This window comes from Diachasmimorpha longicaudata, unplaced genomic scaffold (genome assembly GCF_034640455.1).
Source record: "Diachasmimorpha longicaudata isolate KC_UGA_2023 unplaced genomic scaffold, iyDiaLong2 ctg00000181.1, whole genome shotgun sequence".
NCBI lineage: Eukaryota > Metazoa > Arthropoda > Insecta > Hymenoptera > Braconidae > Diachasmimorpha > Diachasmimorpha longicaudata.
Genome location: NW_026973978.1, coordinates 1 through 7,500, shown reverse-complemented (window position 1 = coordinate 7,500; position 7,500 = coordinate 1).

Genomic DNA, 7,500 nt, shown 5'->3' with positions numbered 1-7,500 from the left:
TTATACATCAGTTATACAGGTTTTATTTTAATTTTGTACATTTAAATATATGAATATATATTTTTTTCAATTAAAAATTCTGTGATGCTATTTTTGCATACCAACAAAAATAGCATCAACGTTTCAAGTCATCATTAAAAATTAATAATATCGGTTACTTGATAAATTATAAATTAGTTACATAGAATTTATTTTTATTTTAGGCATTCAATTATATATGAATATATATTTTTTTCAATGAAAAATTCTGTGATGCTATTTTTGCATACCAACAAAAATAGCATCAACGTTCCAAGACATCATTGAAAATTAATAATATCGGTTACTTGATAAAATATAAATTAGTTGTATAGAATTTAGTTTAATTTTATGCATTCAATTATATCTGAATATATATTTTTTTCAATTAAAAATTCTGTGATGCTATTTTTGCATACCAACAAAAATAGCATCAACGTTCCAAGACATCATTGAAAATTAATAATATCGGTTACTTGATAAACTATAAAATAGTTGTATAGAATTTAGTTTAATTTTATGGATTCAATTATATATGAATATATATTTTTTTTAATTAAAAATTCTGTGATGCTATTTTTGCATACCAACAAAAATAGGATCAACGTTCCAAGACACCATTGAAAAGTAATAATATCGGTTACTTGATAAAATATAAATTAGTTGTATAGAATTTAGTTTAATTTTATGCATTCAATTATATATGAATATAATTTTTTTCAATTAAAAATCCTGTGATGCTATTTTTGCATACCAACAAAAATAGCATCAACATTTAAGTCATCTTTAAAAATTAATAATATCGGTTACTTGATAATTTATACATCAGTTATACAGGTTTTATTTTAATTTTGTACATTTAAATATATGAATATATATTTTTTTCAATTAAAAATTCTGTGATGCTATTTTTGCATACCAACAAAAATAGGATCAACGTTCCAAGACATCATTGAAAATTAATAATATCGGTTACTTGATAAATTATAAATTAGTTACATAGAATTTATTTTTATTTTAGGCATTCAATTATATATGAATATATATTTTTTTCAATGAAAAATTCTGTGATGCTATTTTTGTATACCAACAAAAATAGCATCAACGTTCCAAGACATCATTGAAAATTAATAATATCGGTTACTTGATAAAATATAAATTAGTTGTATAGAATTTAGTTTAATTTTATGCATTCAATTATATCTGAATATATATTTTTTTCAATTAAAAATTCTGTGATGCTATTTTTGCATACCAACAAAAATAGCATCAACGTTCCAAGACATCATTGAAAATTAATAATATCGGTTACTTGATAAACTATAAAATAGTTGTATAGAATTTAGTTTAATTTTATGGATTCAATTATATATGAATATATATTTTTTTTAATTAAAAATTCTGTGATGCTATTTTTGCATACCAACAAAAATAGGATCAACGTTCCAAGACACCATTGAAAATTAATAATGTCGGTTACTTGATAAAATATAAATTAGTTGTATAGAATTTAGTTTAATTTTATGCATTCAATTATATATGAATATAATTTTTTTCAATTAAAAATTCTGTGATGCTATTTTTGCATACCAACAAAAATAGCATCAACGTTCCAAGACATCATTGAAAATTAATAATATCGGTTACTTGATAAAATATAAATTAGTTGTATAGAATTTAGTTTAATTTTATGCATTCAATTATATCTGAATATATATTTTTTTCAATTAAAAATTCTGTGATGCTATTTTTGCATACCAACAAAAATAGCATCAACGTTCCAAGACATCATTGAAAATTAATAATATCGGTTACTTGATAAACTATAAAATAGTTGTATAGAATTTAGTTTAATTTTATGGATTCAATTATATATGAATATATATTTTTTTTAATTAAAAATTCTGTGATGCTATTTTTGCATACCAACAAAAATAGGATCAACGTTCCAAGACACCATTGAAAATTAATAATGTCGGTTACTTGATAAAATATAAATTAGTTGTATAGAATTTAGTTTAATTTTATGCATTCAATTATATATGAATATAATTTTTTTCAATTAAAAATTCTGTGATGCTATTTTTGCATACCAACAAAAATAGCATCAACGTTCCAAGACATCATTGAAAATTAATAATATCGGTTACTTGATAAACTATAAAATAGTTGTATGGAATCTAGTTTAATTTTATGCATTCAATTATATATGAATATATATTTTTTTTAATTAAAAATTCTGTGATGCTATTTTTGCATACCAACAAAAATAGGATCAACGTTTCAAGTCATCAATAAAAATTAATAATATCGGTTACTTGGTAAATTATAAATTAGTTATATAGAATTTAGTTTAATTTTATGCATTCAATTATATATGAATATATATTTTTTACAATTAAAAATTCTGTGATGCTATTTTTGCATACCGACAAAAATAGCATCAAGCAAAAATATCACTTATTTTTCCAATTTTCGACTTGTAGAACGATCAAGTATACTATTCTTTGGATTCTAAGATTTTTTTCAAGTGATTATTTTCAAAGTTGGGAAAAATGAAAAATTATTCTAAGTCCCCATTCGTAGTTCTTTTTGATTCGTATTGCTTCGGCGCAAAGTAGGTAGGGACACTTATGGATTTCTCAATTTTTGGATAGGGACAGCCGGATAGCCGTCATTCAGCATAAAAGCTATTGTTATATGCATAGTTTGATGTGAGGAATGGGAATTGATTGAAATTTTCACCCGCCACTTGCCGGCTGGCCTGATTTTAAGGTTTGAGAATCTTGACAACGATTTTGCATACCGACAAAAATAGCATCAAGCAAAAATATCACTTATTTTTCCAATTTTCGACTTGTAGAACGATCAAGTATACTATTCTTTGGATTCTAAGATTTTTTTCAAGTGATTATTTTCAAAGTTGGGAAAAATGAAAAATTATTCTAAGTCCCCATTCGTAGTTCTTTTTGATTCGTATTGCTTCGGCGCAAAGTAGGTAGGGACACTTATGGATTTCTCAATTTTTGGATAGGGACAGCCGGATAGCCGTCATTCAGCATAAAAGCTATTGTTATATGCATAGTTTGATGTGAGGAATGGGAATTGATTGAAATTTTCACCCGCCAATTGCCGGCTGGCCTGATTTTAAGGTTTGAGAATCTTGACAACGATTTTGCATACCGACAAAAATAGCATCAAGCAAAAATATCACTTATTTTTCCAATTTTCGACTTGTAGAACGATCAAGTATACTATTCTTTGGATTCTAAGATTTTTTTCAAGTGATTATTTTCAAAGTTGGGAAAAATGAAAAATTATTCTAAGTCCCCATTCGTAGTTCTTTTTGATTCGTATTGCTTCGGCGCAAAGTAGGTAGGGACACTTATGGATTTCTCAATTTTTGGATAGGGACAGCCGGATAGCCGTCATTCAGCATAAAAGCTATTGTTATATGCATAGTTTGATGTGAGGAATGGGAATTGATTGAAATTTTCACCCGCCAATTGCCGGCTGGCCTGATTTTAAGGTTTGAGAATCTTGACAACGATTTTGCATACCGACAAAAATAGCATCAAGCAAAAATATCACTTATTTTTCCAATTTTCGACTTGTAGAACGATCAAGTATACTATTCTTTGGATTCTAAGATTTTTTTCAAGTGATTATTTTCAAAGTTGGGAAAAATGAAAAATTATTCTAAGTCCCCATTCGTAGTTCTTTTTGATTCGTATTGCTTCGGCGCAAAGTAGGTAGGGACACTTATGGATTTCTCAATTTTTGGATAGGGACAGCCGGATAGCCGTCATTCAGCATAAAAGCTATTGTTATATGCATAGTTTGATGTGAGGAATGGGAATTGATTGAAATTTTCACCCGCCAATTGCCGGCTGGCCTGATTTTAAGGTTTGAGAATCTTGACAACGATTTTGCATACCGACAAAAATAGCATCAAGCAAAAATATCACTTATTTTTCCAATTTTCGACTTGTAGAACGATCAAGTATACTATTCTTTGGATTCTAAGATTTTTTTCAAGTGATTATTTTCAAAGTTGGGAAAAATGAAAAATTATTCTAAGTCCCCATTCGTAGTTCTTTTTGATTCGTATTGCTTCGGCGCAAAGTAGGTAGGGACACTTATGGATTTCTCAATTTTTGGATAGGGACAGCCGGATAGCCGTCATTCAGCATAAAAGCTATTGTTATATGCATAGTTTGATGTGAGGAATGGGAATTGATTGAAATTTTCACCCGCCAATTGCCGGCTGGCCTGATTTTAAGGTTTGAGAATCTTGACAACGATTTTGCATACCGACAAAAATAGCATCAAGCAAAAATATCACTTATTTTTCCAATTTTCGACTTGTAGAACGATCAAGTATACTATTCTTTGGATTCTAAGATTTTTTTCAAGTGATTATTTTCAAAGTTGGGAAAAATGAAAAATTATTCTAAGTCCCCATTCGTAGTTCTTTTTGATTCGTATTGCTTCGGCGCAAAGTAGGTAGGGACACTTATGGATTTCTCAATTTTTGGATAGGGACAGCCGGATAGCCGTCATTCAGCATAAAAGCTATTGTTATATGCATAGTTTGATGTGAGGAATGGGAATTGATTGAAATTTTCACCCGCCAATTGCCGGCTGGCCTGATTTTAAGGTTTGAGAATCTTGACAACGATTTTGCATACCGACAAAAATAGCATCAAGCAAAAATATCACTTATTTTTCCAATTTTCGACTTGTAGAACGATCAAGTATACTATTCTTTGGATTCTAAGATTTTTTTCAAGTGATTATTTTCAAAGTTGGGAAAAATGAAAAATTATTCTAAGTCCCCATTCGTAGTTCTTTTTGATTCGTATTGCTTCGGCGCAAAGTAGGTAGGGACACTTATGGATTTCTCAATTTTTGGATAGGGACAGCCGGATAGCCGTCATTCAGCATAAAAGCTATTGTTATATGCATAGTTTGATGTGAGGAATGGGAATTGATTGAAATTTTCACCCGCCAATTGCCGGCTGGCCTGATTTTAAGGTTTGAGAATCTTGACAACGATTTTGCATACCGACAAAAATAGCATCAAGCAAAAATATCACTTATTTTTCCAATTTTCGACTTGTAGAACGATCAAGTATACTATTCTTTGGATTCTAAGATTTTTTTCAAGTGATTATTTTCAAAGTTGGGAAAAATGAAAAATTATTCTAAGTCCCCATTCGTAGTTCTTTTTGATTCGTATTGCTTCGGCGCAAAGTAGGTAGGGACACTTATGGATTTCTCAATTTTTGGATAGGGACAGCCGGATAGCCGTCATTCAGCATAAAAGCTATTGTTATATGCATAGTTTGATGTGAGGAATGGGAATTGATTGAAATTTTCACCCGCCAATTGCCGGCTGGCCTGATTTTAAGGTTTGAGAATCTTGACAACGATTTTGCATACCGACAAAAATAGCATCAAGCAAAAATATCACTTATTTTTCCAATTTTCGACTTGTAGAACGATCAAGTATACTATTCTTTGGATTCTAAGATTTTTTTCAAGTGATTATTTTCAAAGTTGGGAAAAATGAAAAATTATTCTAAGTCCCCATTCGTAGTTCTTTTTGATTCGTATTGCTTCGGCGCAAAGTAGGTAGGGACACTTATGGATTTCTCAATTTTTGGATAGGGACAGCCGGATAGCCGTCATTCAGCATAAAAGCTATTGTTATATGCATAGTTTGATGTGAGGAATGGGAATTGATTGAAATTTTCACCCGCCAATTGCCGGCTGGCCTGATTTTAAGGTTTGAGAATCTTGACAACGATTTTGCATACCGACAAAAATAGCATCAAGCAAAAATATCACTTATTTTTCCAATTTTCGACTTGTAGAACGATCAAGTATACTATTCTTTGGATTCTAAGATTTTTTTCAAGTGATTATTTTCAAAGTTGGGAAAAATGAAAAATTATTCTAAGTCCCCATTCGTAGTTCTTTTTGATTCGTATTGCTTCGGCGCAAAGTAGGTAGGGACACTTATGGATTTCTCAATTTTTGGATAGGGACAGCCGGATAGCCGTCATTCAGCATAAAAGCTATTGTTATATGCATAGTTTGATGTGAGGAATGGGAATTGATTGAAATTTTCACCCGCCAATTGCCGGCTGGCCTGATTTTAAGGTTTGAGAATCTTGACAACGATTTTGCATACCGACAAAAATAGCATCAAGCAAAAATATCACTTATTTTTCCAATTTTCGACTTGTAGAACGATCAAGTATACTATTCTTTGGATTCTAAGATTTTTTTCAAGTGATTATTTTCAAAGTTGGGAAAAATGAAAAATTATTCTAAGTCCCCATTCGTAGTTCTTTTTGATTCGTATTGCTTCGGCGCAAAGTAGGTAGGGACACTTATGGATTTCTCAATTTTTGGATAGGGACAGCCGGATAGCCGTCATTCAGCATAAAAGCTATTGTTATATGCATAGTTTGATGTGAGGAATGGGAATTGATTGAAATTTTCACCCGCCAATTGCCGGCTGGCCTGATTTTAAGGTTTGAGAATCTTGACAACGATTTTGCATACCGACAAAAATAGCATCAAGCAAAAATATCACTTATTTTTCCAATTTTCGACTTGTAGAACGATCAAGTATACTATTCTTTGGATTCTAAGATTTTTTTCAAGTGATTATTTTCAAAGTTGGGAAAAATGAAAAATTATTCTAAGTCCCCATTCGTAGTTCTTTTTGATTCGTATTGCTTCGGCGCAAAGTAGGTAGGGACACTTATGGATTTCTCAATTTTTGGATAGGGACAGCCGGATAGCCGTCATTCAGCATAAAAGCTATTGTTATATGCATAGTTTGATGTGAGGAATGGGAATTGATTGAAATTTTCACCCGCCAATTGCCGGCTGGCCTGATTTTAAGGTTTGAGAATCTTGACAACGATTTTGCATACCGACAAAAATAGCATCAAGCAAAAATATCACTTATTTTTCCAATTTTCGACTTGTAGAACGATCAAGTATACTATTCTTTGGATTCTAAGATTTTTTTCAAGTGATTATTTTCAAAGTTGGGAAAAATGAAAAATTATTCTAAGTCCCCATTCGTAGTTCTTTTTGATTCGTATTGCTTCGGCGCAAAGTAGGTAGGGACACTTATGGATTTCTCAATTTTTGGATAGGGACAGCCGGATAGCCGTCATTCAGCATAAAAGCTATTGTTATATGCATAGTTTGATGTGAGGAATGGGAATTGATTGAAATTTTCACCCGCCAATTGCCGGCTGGCCTGATTTTAAGGTTTGAGAATCTTGACAACGATTTTGCATACCGACAAAAATAGCATCAAGCAAAAATATCACTTATTTTTCCAATTTTCGACTTGTAGAACGATCAAGTATACTATTCTTTGGATTCTAAGATTTTTTTCAAGTGATTATTTTCAAAGTTGGGAAAAATGAAAAATTATATATCACACGTGAG